Here is a 12,912-nt window from a genome sequence, read left to right on the forward strand (position 1 = left end):
ACCTAGATTAAAGGAGATTTTTTAATTAAATATAAAAATCTCTTCTCAATTACATAAATATAAATTTATTTTTTTAAAGATTTCTTTGTTTCTTTTTAGAGAGAAAGAGAGGGAGAGAGAGCATGATGGTGGGGGGAAAGGCAGAAGGAAAGAAAAAAATCTCAAGCAGACTCCCTGCTGAGTGTAGATACAGGACTCTATCCCATGACCCTAAGATCATGATCTGAGCTTAACCAACTGACCAGGCATTCATAGAATATAAATTTAAAATACCAATCATCCTTCACTTTATGTCAAGTCCTTAAGACTGATGAAATCTTAGAAGATTGCTATTATTCAAATTGTAATCTAAATATGCAGAACTGAAGAGGCCAAGAATTATCCATCATCATTCAGATGCTTTGTCTTGTAAATGAAAATTCACAAATTTTCACACATTTTGTATAACAATTTTGAAAAATTGTTACTTCCAAAAAATTCCAAAAATTTTCCAAAAAAATTCCACAAAATTCCAATATAGGTCATATAAAACATGAAAATTAAAAAAGAAACAAGAAATACCTATTGGAATGGCAAAAATCTATAATAATGACAACACCAAATGTTGGGAACAATATGGAGCAATAGGAACTCTCATTTGTTGCTCATGGGAATACAAAATGATAAACTCTATCTGGAAGACAGTTTGGTGATTTCTTACAAATCTAAATATAGTCTTACCATATGATCCAGCAATCAAACTCCTTGGCATTTATCCTAAGGAGTTGAAAACTTATATCCACATAAGAACCTGCACAAAGATGTATAAAACAGTTTTGTTCATAACTGTTAAAGCTTGGAAGCAGTCAAGATGTGTTTTAGTAGTGAAAGGTTAAACTAATTATAGTATATTTAGACAATGATTTATCATTCAACATTAACAAGAGATGAGCTTTTTTTTTTTAAGATTTTGTTTATTTATCTGACAGAGATCACAAGAAGGCAGAGAGGCAGGCAAAGAGAGAAGGGGAAGCAGGCTCCCTGCTGAGCAGAGAGCCTGATGCAGGGCTTGATCCCAGGACTCTGGGATCATGACCTGAGCTGAAGGCAGAGGCTTTAACCCACTGAGCCACCTAGGTGCCCCAAGAGATGAGCTTTTAACCAGGGAAAGACATGGAGGAATCAAATGCATATTACTAAGTGAATGAAGCCAATTCTGAAGAGGCTATACACTGCACGATTCTGACTATATTATATTCAGGAAAAGGCAAAAACTATGGGGAAGAAAAATTAATGACTTCTGGGGGCAAAGGGAAAATGAATAGTTGGAGCAAAGAGGATTTTTATGGGTAATGAAAATATACTATATGATATTATAATGGATATATTTCATTACACATTTGTTTAAATCCATAAATGCACACAAAGAGTGAGCCCTCAAGTAAACTATTGATTTGGGATGATTATAATGTGTCGGTGTAGGTTTACCTTTATTTTAAAAAAGAGTACCATAATGATGGTTGATGTTGATAATCGGGGAGGGTAAGCCTTTGTGCAATGAAATCTTTGCACCTTCCTCTCAAAGTTTTTGTAAACTTAAAATTGTTCTAAAAAATAAAATCTTTAAAAAATGCACAAAAGCAACATGCTACCCAATGTTCTCATTTAACTATTGGATATTTTATCTTACATATTATCTTATTATGTCATGTAGCATCATAATCACAATATAATCAATGAAAACAAAGTACATATAGACACATTAACAAATAATAAATTTAAATATTAAACTATATTTATATAATAGATTATACATAGATATGACAGTTATATATAATAATTGAATGTTTTTAAATTTTATTATTTCATACCTATTTTTGGAGATATATTTTTATAACTATGGAAGATTGAAATTATTTCAAATAGAAATAAAAATCACAGTCTCTCATGATTCATCTCCCCCACCGATTTACCCCATTTCACTTTTCCTTTCCTTCTCCTAATGTCCTTCATGTTATTCCTTATGCTCCACAAGTGAGACTGTGGACTCTGAGAAGCAAACTGAGGGTTTTGGAGGGAAGGAGGGTGAGAGGATGGGTAAGCCTAGTGGTGGATATTAAGGAGGGCATGTATTGCATGAAGTATTGGGTGTGGTGCATAAACAAGGGATCTTGGAACACTGAAAAAAGTAAAATTAAATTAAGATGTAAAAAAATAATATGTGTAATTTCTCTGTCCTTCAACTATACATCTGATAGTGGAGGTAAAACAAACAAAAAAAACAAACAAACAAACAAACAAAAAAAACCAACTGGTAATATTTTCTTTGAATATTTGTCGAATAAGAAAGACTAAAATTCTCAAATTTTTTTTTCAGGCTGTTTTTCTATCCAAAGTATGTTAAATGCTTTATTTTTGTCCATAAGCAAAGTAGTGTTATCTTAAAGTTGTTAAATTTTTTTCTTCTAATAACAGCTAAAGATGGCTAAGGATTGTGGGGAAAATACTGTACTCAGCTGTGCTTAAACTGAAACACTTGAACATGTGTTTCCTCAAGCATAGCATTAAGGCAATTGCTCTGTGAGACTCAGAAATCAATAGAATTGTCACAAATGTTCTAAGTGCAGCATTATGAAAAATATTGTATTTTGCTGCATGGAACCATAAGACTTCCTGCAATTCATAATCCTCTGTTAACAGAATTATTTTTAGATTGAATGTAATTCAGGACAAGTTTTGGCATTTTTTAAACAATTAAAGATATGCAAAATCTGAATGCTACTGCAGCCAAATAAATAAATTAAAATATTATAACTAGTTCAAACTAATACTTAATGGTTTTTGTTACCCATGCAGGAATCTTTTGTTATTTTCATGTATGTTCTTTCTAATTACAGTTATAATAAAGCCACACTGCAGTAATTCTTCCATATATTTTGTGATAATGTCATATTATTTTGTTTTTTTAGAGCATTCACATTCTGAGCAACATTATGGCTTTCTGTAAGATGACAAAAAATGTTTTCTCTTTGGTACCCTACTGATTTCATCAGCATCCTACTCTCCCATTCAATAATTGCTTTGTCTCACAAATTTTGGCACTAAAAAATTGTTACTGAACATTTTTCTAGCTCTTAATGTACCTCAAGGAAGTTTTTGCCTCCCATCATTGCCCTTTACTGATCCCTGGCAGTAACATCTGCAAAGGACTATTTTTAACCTTTCATTCTCTGTACCGTTTCCATCTTTTTCTTTCTTTTCCAGCTTTTTCCCATCTCAGAGCTTTCAAAAATATAGCTCCAGATACTCAACTTGTAAAATTACCTACAAACTCTAACATTCCAGGTTAAGGAATAAACAAACTATTAATCAGGTAGATTAATAAAACTATTAACTAATCAAATATAGTCGACTTACTTAGATCATGGTCAATGAACTTCCCAGTGCTTATTCCTTTATCTAGTCCCCCAGCACTCTGATTCTAGTTGGGTCTAGTCTGTTTCAACAATAGAATATAGTAAAAGCTATACTGGACCAGTTTTGTGGCCTGCATGTAATTTGTCTTAGAAATATCTATTCTTTTTCTTCTTTTTTTCCCCTTTAATAATACTTTATTTAGGAATGCTCTTTCTTATTTTCCTGAGCCAATTTTAATGAAATTCAGGATTCTCCATAAATAAAGAAGAAACCATGTGGAGAGCCCCTGGAGACTAAAATACTACAGAGATGAGGGCGCCTGGGTGGCTCAGTGGGTTAAGCCTCTGCCTTCAGCTCAGGTCATGATCCCAGGGTACTGGGATCGAGCCCCACATCGGGATCTCTGCTCAGCGGGGAGCCTGCTCCCTCCTCTCTCTCTGCCTGCCTCTCTGCCTACTTGTGATCTCTGTTAAATAAAAAAATAAAATCTTTTAAAAAATAATAAAAAAAAAAAACAAAATACTGTAGAGATGAGTCCAAAGGAGCACAGAGGTACCAGACACTAAGCACCAGCTACAGATCCATTTGCTTTGTTATTCTGTATGAGGTACTCCAAGAGCAACCAGTATAGAAACTGCTCCAATGTGACCATAGAATTCTATCGGTTAAATCAATCTAGACTATAGAATCATGATATCTATAAGCAACAGATGACTGGCAGTGCTTGGTATCTAAAACAGACTACTAGAATAACAGATATCTTAAACAATATCCATGAAGAACATAGCTTCCGGGAGAAGATCAAATTCATGGTTCTGATCATAAGTATAGCCTTAGAGTAAAGTTCAAATAAGGGTATGGTAGTAAGATCCTTGACTGAGAGTCCAGTAAGATTTAAGGACACCCCAGAGATTCAGTTAGACACAAAGACCTCTAAGAATATTAAGAGTGTGCTTTGTAACACTCCAACTAAATAACCGAGATTCTAAAATTCTTCAGATTACTATCCCACAGCACCTTGACACATATAGCCCACTGGTAGAGTAATAGAGTATTCCATACTCTCTCTGTTTATATGTTACTTTTTGGGAACAGGTAAATCAGAGATGCTTTCAAGCAATTAGGTTAATATAGTAGTGTAAATAATGAAAAAAATATCAATTATAAACTTGAGAATGTTTTTACTATTAAAAGATAACCCAGGTTCTGGTAAAAGATGGCAATGTAAGAGGATACAAAACTCACCTCCTCTCATAGAACAAATCTAGAGACATATGGAACAGTTTCTTCTGGGGGAACTAACTAGGTGGCTCCTACACATTAGACAAATGGGGAAGAAAAATAAACTGACATGAAAAAGGGTAAGGGAGACTGAGACACAAACTTTCCATAAAACATACTTCTTAACAGGCTATCTTCAAAGGGCTCAGCTCAGAGGTAGCAGCCAGAAAAGTCCATCTCCCAGTCTTCACCTGAAAAAGATCTATCTGCATACCTTAAGAGCTTCCACATGAGGGTCTGGCTTCCAATCATTCTGAAACCAGTTGCTGAGATCCTTTTCTTAGGGACGCTGATGGGTCTTGGTATACCCTCACCTCCTGGGAACTAATAAAAATAAAGCAGGTGGCTTGGACAATCACAGTCTTTGTTGTCAGAGACAACAAAGAGATAGAACATTGTTAAACTAGAAGGTTCATTACCTATAGGAGATCACTCTTTCAGGACTGGAATATGGGGCTATTTTATCTAGTGAATAGAAACAGACACAGAGAGTCAAGGAAAAATGAAGAAATAGAGAAATGTGTTCCAAACTAAAGAAAATTTTTAAAAAATCAGATAAAGACTTTAATGAAATGGAGATTGGTAATTTACTTGATAAAGATTTTAAAAATAAGTAATAAAGATGAGCTTAGGAGAAGAATGTATGAACAAAATGAGAATTTAAAAAGAGATAAGAAACATAAGAAAGCATCAAATAGAAGTCAAATAATTGAAGTTTACAATAACTTTTCCAAAAAAAAAAAAAAATAGAGGGGCTCAACAGCAGTATATATGAAACAGAAGGATCAGTGAATTTGAAGATATGGGAGTGGAACTTATCTAATCAGAACAAAGGAAAAAAAAAAGAAATGAAGGGAAAATAGCTTAAGGGACTTATGGAACAATGTCAAGCAGACCAACACTCACATTATAAGGGTCCCAGAAGGAGAAGGAAAAATGAGGCAGAAAATTTATTCTAAGAAATAATGGATGAGAACTTTCCTACCCTGGGAAGGAAAAAAACATTCAGACTCAGTAAGCCTAGACAATTTCAAATAACATGAACCCAAGTGACACATTATATTTAAAGTGTCAAAATTTAAAGGCAGGAGAAAATCTTAAAAGTACCAAGAAAAAAAACAACTTGATACATACAAAGGAACTCACATAATGTTATCAGTAGATTTTTTTTTTCATGGCACCCAACATAGGGCTTGAACTCACAACAAGATCAAGACCTGAGCTAAGGTCAAGAGTACAAAGGTGGATGATTGGCTGACTGAACCAGTCAGCCACCCCATCAGCAGATTCTTTAGCAGATACTTTCAATATATCATACCACACACTTCTGGCCTGCAAAGACCTGAAGGGAAAAGCTATGAACAAAGAATGTTCTACTGGCAAAGATTTTCCTCAGCATTGAAGAAGAGATAAAAAGTTTTTTGAATAAGTGAAAGCTAAAGAATTTCCTTATCACAAAGAGAGGAAGATGGCAGTGGAATAGGAGGATCCTAGGTTTTCCATGTCCCACAAATACAACAATCAAATATTCTATCTAAGAAATTAACCTGAAGACTGGCAGAACAAACTTCACAACTAAAGGTAGAGAACAGGAGCTCCTGGGTGGCTCAGTCAGTTAAGCATTTGCCTCCAGCTCAGGTAATGATCTTTAAGGTCCTGGAATTGAGCTCTGAATCAGGCTCCATGCTTAGTGGGGAGCCTGCTTCTCCCTCTCTCCTGACTCTGCGCATGCTCTCTCTTTCTCAAATAAAAATAAACAAACAAATAAATAAATAAATAAAATCTTTAAAACAATAAAATAAAGGTAGAGAACACATTGATGAAAGTAGGAGATGTGGTGAGGCAGTTTGGTAGAGAAACAGATCATGGCAGCTATGATGGAAGGAAGCCACAGTCACAGAGAGGGCAAGAGACAGACTAACACACGAAGGAGTACATGGGGGAAATGAATCCCCATAGCAATTGGCTTGGAAAGGAAGAGGGGCCAAATTTCATGAGTTTTTACAACCAGCAGGACTCAAATCCTAGAGGTCAGCAGGCTTGGCTCAAGAAAACCAGATTCATTAAGACTACTCTTGGAAAGAAGACAGGGCAAGCAGCCTGTGGTCATACTATATGAAAACAACATCTAAAGAGTACCTGGGGCGCACAATGAGGAGGTTATTTTGTTATCTTGGAGCATGTCCCATAGAGGCAGTGTTCACAGAAAGACCCCTCTGGGAACAAGAGAACTAGCAAGTACCATTTCCCTGCACCCAGCATAAACACAGAGCCACCTGTGAGAACCAGTACAGTGCCTACACTCTTTGCCAAACATGCTTACAACAAACCTGTCCTGCACCATGCAGTGGGGAAATTGCCCTTCATGGTCAGACTTGTCTCAGTCCTAGCACATCATGCCCTTTCATTCAGAAGACCAGCTCAATCCCCTGCCTATACTCCTGAGCTGGGAGTTTTGCAGGACCTTGTTTCCGGTGGCAGTGGTGACAGGTTTCATTTCACAAGGAGAACAGAGTACACCTAGTTAAAACTCTGATGAGAACTCTGACCAGGACAGGTAAAAAGAGTCTCTCAGATGACTGGCCTGAAGGATAAAGTGACCAGGACACAACAGCAGAGCACATGGAAATACTTTCTGAAGCACCAGGCCCTGGGGAACAGAGGACACTACAAACTGCAGGACACTATAGGACCTCTTCTTCATAAGGCTAATACATTCAAGGATAGTAGATATAGTTGATTTTCCTATCATGCAGAAGCAAGCACAGAGACTTAAATAAAGTGAGAAGACAGAAGAATTTTTTCCAAATGAAAGAATAGAACGAGGCCATAGCCAAAGATCTAAGTGAAACAAATATAAGTAATATGCTTGACAGAGAATTTAAAGTAATGATCATAAACATACTCATTGGACTTGAGAAAAGAGTGGAGAACATCAATGAGACCCTTAACACAGACATAAGAAATAACATAGCAGAGATAAAGAGCTAAGTAAACAAAAAGAGACAGTGCTTGGTGGAAAGAACAACAAGCTGGAAGAAGCACAGGAATGAATCAGTGACTTGGAAGACAGAGTAATGGAAAGTAGTCTAGTTGAACAAATGAAAGTTAAAAAAAAATGCAAAATGAGAATGGAATAAGGGAACTCAGTGACTCCATCAAATGTAATAACTTTTACAATACAGGAGTCTCAAAAGAAGAAGAAAGAAAAGGAGACAAAGTTTGTTTGAAGAAATAATAGCTGAAAACTTCCCTAATTAGGGAAGGAAACAGATACCCAGATCCTGGAGGCACAGTGATCCCCTCTCAAAAATATAATATAATATAATATAATATAATATAATATAATATAATATATAAAATAAAAATTAAAAAAAATCAACCTAAAGAGGTCTATACCAAGACACATAATAGTTTAAATGGCAAAAATAGTGATAGAGAAAAATCCTAAAAGCAGCAACAGAAAAGAAGACAGTTATATACAAGGGTAACTCCATAAGGTTATCAACAGATTTTTCAGCAGAAACTTTGCAAGCCAGAAGAGACTATCATGATATATTCAAAATGCTGAAAGGGAAAAATCTACCACGAAGAATACTCCATCCAGCAAAGCTGTCATTCAGAAGAGAATAGTTTCTCAGGCAAACAAAGATTTTAAAGTTTATGACCACTAAAACAGCCCTATAAGAAATATTAGAGATGATTTTTGACTAGGAAGGAGAACCATAAATGAGAATATAAAAAAAATAAATTTGTGTATAAAACACAGTCAAGAGATTCACAGAATAAAAGGATGTAAAATATGATACCATATACCTAAAACATGGGTCGGGAGAGAGGAGTAAAGAATGGGATCACAATTAAGTGACCATTAACTTAATATAGACTGCTCTATGCAAAAGATATTATATAAACCTAATGGTAACCACAAATAAGAAAAACCAGTAATAGAGAGAAAAAGAATTCAAATATATTAGTAAAGAAAAACAATCATGAAAGAGAAAAAGAAAAGATCAGAGAAATACTATAAGAACAGCCACAAAACAAGGAATGAAATGGAAATAGATACACACCTATCAATAATTACTTTGAATGTAAATTGCATAAGTGCTCCAAACAAATGACATAGGGTGACAGAGTGGATAAAAACATCAAGACCCATGTATCTGTTGCCTACATCAGACTCTTTTGAGACCTAAAGACACCTGCAGATTGAAAGCAACAGGATGAAGAAATATTTATCATGTGAATGGGTGTCAAAAGCAAGCTGGGGCAGCAATACATATATCAGACAAAATAGACTTTAAAACAAAGACTGTAAAAAAGTTTGTAACTTTTGTTGTCACAAGAGACTAAGAAAGGACACTGTATAATAATAAAGGGGACAAGCCAACAAAAAATATATAACAATTGTATACACCTATGCACCAAAAATGCCAGCACCCAATACATAAAACAGTAACAAACAAAAAGGAACTAATTGATAATAGTATGATAATAGTAGGGGAATTTAATGCCCCACTTTTATCAGTAGATCAATGGAAGAGAAAATCAACAAGGAAATAACGGCTTTGTTTTTTTTTTTAATCATTTTTTTTAATTTATTTTCAGCATAATAGTATTCATTGTTTTTGTACCACACCCAGTGCTCCATGCAATCCGTGCCCTCTCTAATACCTACCACCTGGTTCCCCCAACCTCCCACCCCCCCACCTCTTCAAACCCTTCAGATTGTTTTTCAGAGTCCATAGTCTCTCATTGTTCACCTCCCCTTCCAATTTCCCCCAACTCCCTTCTCCTAACTCCCCATGTCCTCCATGCTATTTGTTATGCTCCACAAATAAGTGAAACCATATGATAATTGACTCTCTCTGCTTGACTTATTTCACTCAGCATAATCTCTTCCAGTCCTGTCCATGTTGCTACAAAAGTTGGGTATTCATCCTTTCTGATGGAGGCATAATACTCCATAGTGTATATGGACCACATCTTCCTTATCCATTCGTCCGTTGAAGGGCATCTTGGTTCTTTCCACAGTTTGGTGACCGTGGCCATTGCTGCTATAAACATTGGCATACAGATGGCCCTTCTTTTCACTACATCTAGTATCTTTGGGGTAAATACCCAGTAGTGCAATTGCAGGGTCATAGGGAAGTTCTATTTTTAATTTCTTGAGGAATCTCCACACTGTTCTCCAAAGAGGCTGCACCAACTTGCGTTCCCACCAACAGTGTAAGAGGGTTCTCCTTTCTCCACATCCCCTCCAACACGTGTTGTTTCCTGTCTTGCTAATTTTGGCCATTCTAACTGATGTAAGGTGATATCTCAATGTGGTTTTAATTTGAATCTCCCTGATGGCTAGTGATGATGAACATTTTTTCATGTGTCTGATAGCCATTTGTATGTCTTCATTGGAGAAGTGTCTGTTCATATCATCTGCCCATTTTTTGATATGATTATCTGTTTTGTGTGTGTTGAGTTTGAGGAGTTCTTTATAGATCCTGGATATCAACCTTTTGTCTATACTGTCATTTGCAAATATCTTCTCCCATTCCATGGGTTGCCTCTTTGTTTTCTTGACTGTTTCCTTTGCTGTGCAGAAGCTTTTGATTTTGATGAAGTCCCAAAAGTTCATTTTCGCTTTTGTTTCCTTTGCCTTTGGAGACATATCTTGAAAGAAGTTGCTGTGGCTGATATCGAAGAGATTACTGCCTATGTTCTCCTCTAGGATTCTGATGGATTCCTGTCTCACATTGAGGTCTTTTATCCATTTTGAGTTTATCTTTGTGTATGGTGTAAGAGAATGGTCGAGTTTCATTCTTCTACATATAGCTGTCCAGTTTTCCCAGCACCATTTATTGAAGAGACTGTCTTTTTTCCACTGTATATTTTTTCCTGTTTTGTCGAAGATTATTTGACCATAGAGTTGAGGGTCCATATCTGGGCTCTCTAATCTGTTCCACTGGTCTATGTGTCTGTTTTTATGCCAGTACCATGCTGTCTTGGTGATCACAGCTTTGTAGTAAAGCTTGAAATCAGGTAACGTGATGCCCCAGTTTTATTTTTGTTTTTCAACATTTCCTTAGCAATTCGGGGTCTCTTCTGGTTCCATACAAATTTTTTGATTATTTGCTCCAGCTCTTTGAAGAATACCGGTGGAATTTTGATTGGAATGGCATTAAAAGTATAGATTGCTCTAGGCAGTATAGACATTTTAACAATGTTTATTCTTCTGATCCAAGAGCATGGAATGGTCTTCCATCTTTTTGTGTCTTCTTCAATTTCTTTCATGAGTGTTCTGTAGTTCTTTGAGTACAGATCCTTTACCTCTTTGGTTAGGTTTATTCCCAGGTATCTTATGGTTCTTGGTGCTATAGTAAATGGAATCGATTCTCTAATTTCCCTTTCTGTATTTTCATTGTTAGTGTATAAGAAAGCCACTGATTTCTGTACACTGACTTTGTATCCTGCCACGTTACTGAATTGCTGTATGAGTTCTAGTAGTTTGGGGGTGGAGTCTTTTGGGTTTTCCATATAAAGAATCATGTCATCTGTGAAGAGAGAGAGTTTGATTTCTTCATTGCCAATTTGGATACCTTTTATTTCTCTTTGTTGTCTGATGGCTGTTGCTAGGACTTCTAATACTATGTTGAACAAGAGTTGTGAGAGTGGGCATCCTTGTTGTGTTCCTGATCTCAACGTAAAGGCTGCAAGCTTTTTCCCATTGAGGATGATATTTGCTGTGGGTTTTTCATAGATAGATTTGATGAAGTTCAGGAATGTTCCCTCTATCCCTATACTTTGAAGCGTTTTAATCAGGAACAGATGCTGGATTTTGTCAAATGCTTTCTCTGCATCAATTGAGAGGACCATGTGGTTCTTCTCTCTTCTCTTATTAATTTGTTCTATCACATTGATTGATTTGTGAATGTTGAACCATCCTTGTAGCCCAGGAATGAATCCTACCTGGTCATGGTGGATAATCTTTTTAATGTGCTGTTGGATCCTGTTTGCTAGGATCTTGTTGAGAATCTTAGCATCCATATTCATCAGGGATATTGGTCTGAAATTCTCCTTTTTGGTGGGGTCTTTGCCTGGTTTGGGGATCAGGGTAATGCTGGCTTCATAGAAAGAGTCTGGAAGTTTTCCTTCTGCTTCAATTTTTTGAAACAGCTTCAGGAGAATAGGTGTTATTTCTTTTTGAAAGTTTGGTAGAATTCCCCAGGGAATCCGTCAGGTCCTGGGCTCTTGTTTTTTGGGAGGTTTTTGATCACTGCTTCAATCTCGTTACTAGATATCAGTCTATTTAGGTTGTCAATTTCTTCCTGGTTCAATTTTGGGAGTTTATAGTTTTCCAGGAATGCATCCATTTCATCTAGGTTGCTTAGCTTATTGGCATGTAACTGTTGATAATAACTTCTGATGATTGTTTCTACTTTCTTGGTGTTAATTGTTATCTCTCCCTTTTCATTCATAATTTTATTAATTTGGGCTTTCTCTCTTTTCTTTTGGATTAGTGTGGCCAATGGTTTATTGATCTTATTGATTCTTCAGAAAACCAGCTTCTGGTTTCACTGATACGTTCTACTGTATCTCTGGTTTCTACCTCATTGATCTCAGCTCTAATCTTGATTATTACCCTTCTTATGTGTGGAGTTGGTTTGATTTGTTGTTGATTCTCCAGTGCTTTAAGGTGTAGAGACAGCTGCTGTGTTCTAGATTTTTCAGTTTTTTTTTGAGGGAGGCTTGGATGGCTATGTATTTCCCCCTTAGGACCGCCTTTGCTGTATCCCATAGGTTTTGGACCGAAGTGTCTTCATTCTCATTGGTTTCCATGAATTGTTTCAGTTCTTCTTTGATCTCCTGGTTGATCCAAGCATTCTTAAGCAAGGTGTTCTTTAGCTTCCAGGTGTTTGAGTTCCTTCTGCACTTTTCCTTGTGATTATGTTCCAGTTTCAAAGCATTGTGATCTGAGAGTATGCAGGGAATAATCTCAGTCTTTTGGTATTGGTTGAGTCCTGATTTGTGACCCAGTATGTGGTCTATTCTTGAGAAGCTTCCAGGTGCACTTGAGAAGAATGAGTATTCTGTTGTTTTAGGGTGGAATGTTCTGTATATATCTATGAGGTCCATTTGGTCCAATGTGTCATTCAATGCTCTTGTTTCTTTAATGATTTTCTGCTTTGATGATCTGTCTATTTCTGAGAGAGGCGTGTTAAGATCTCCTACTATTAA

This window comes from Enhydra lutris, unplaced genomic scaffold (genome assembly GCF_002288905.1).
Source record: "Enhydra lutris kenyoni isolate GAN:26980312 unplaced genomic scaffold, ASM228890v2 scaffoldscaffold3, whole genome shotgun sequence".
Classification (NCBI taxonomy): Eukaryota; Metazoa; Chordata; class Mammalia; order Carnivora; family Mustelidae; genus Enhydra; species Enhydra lutris.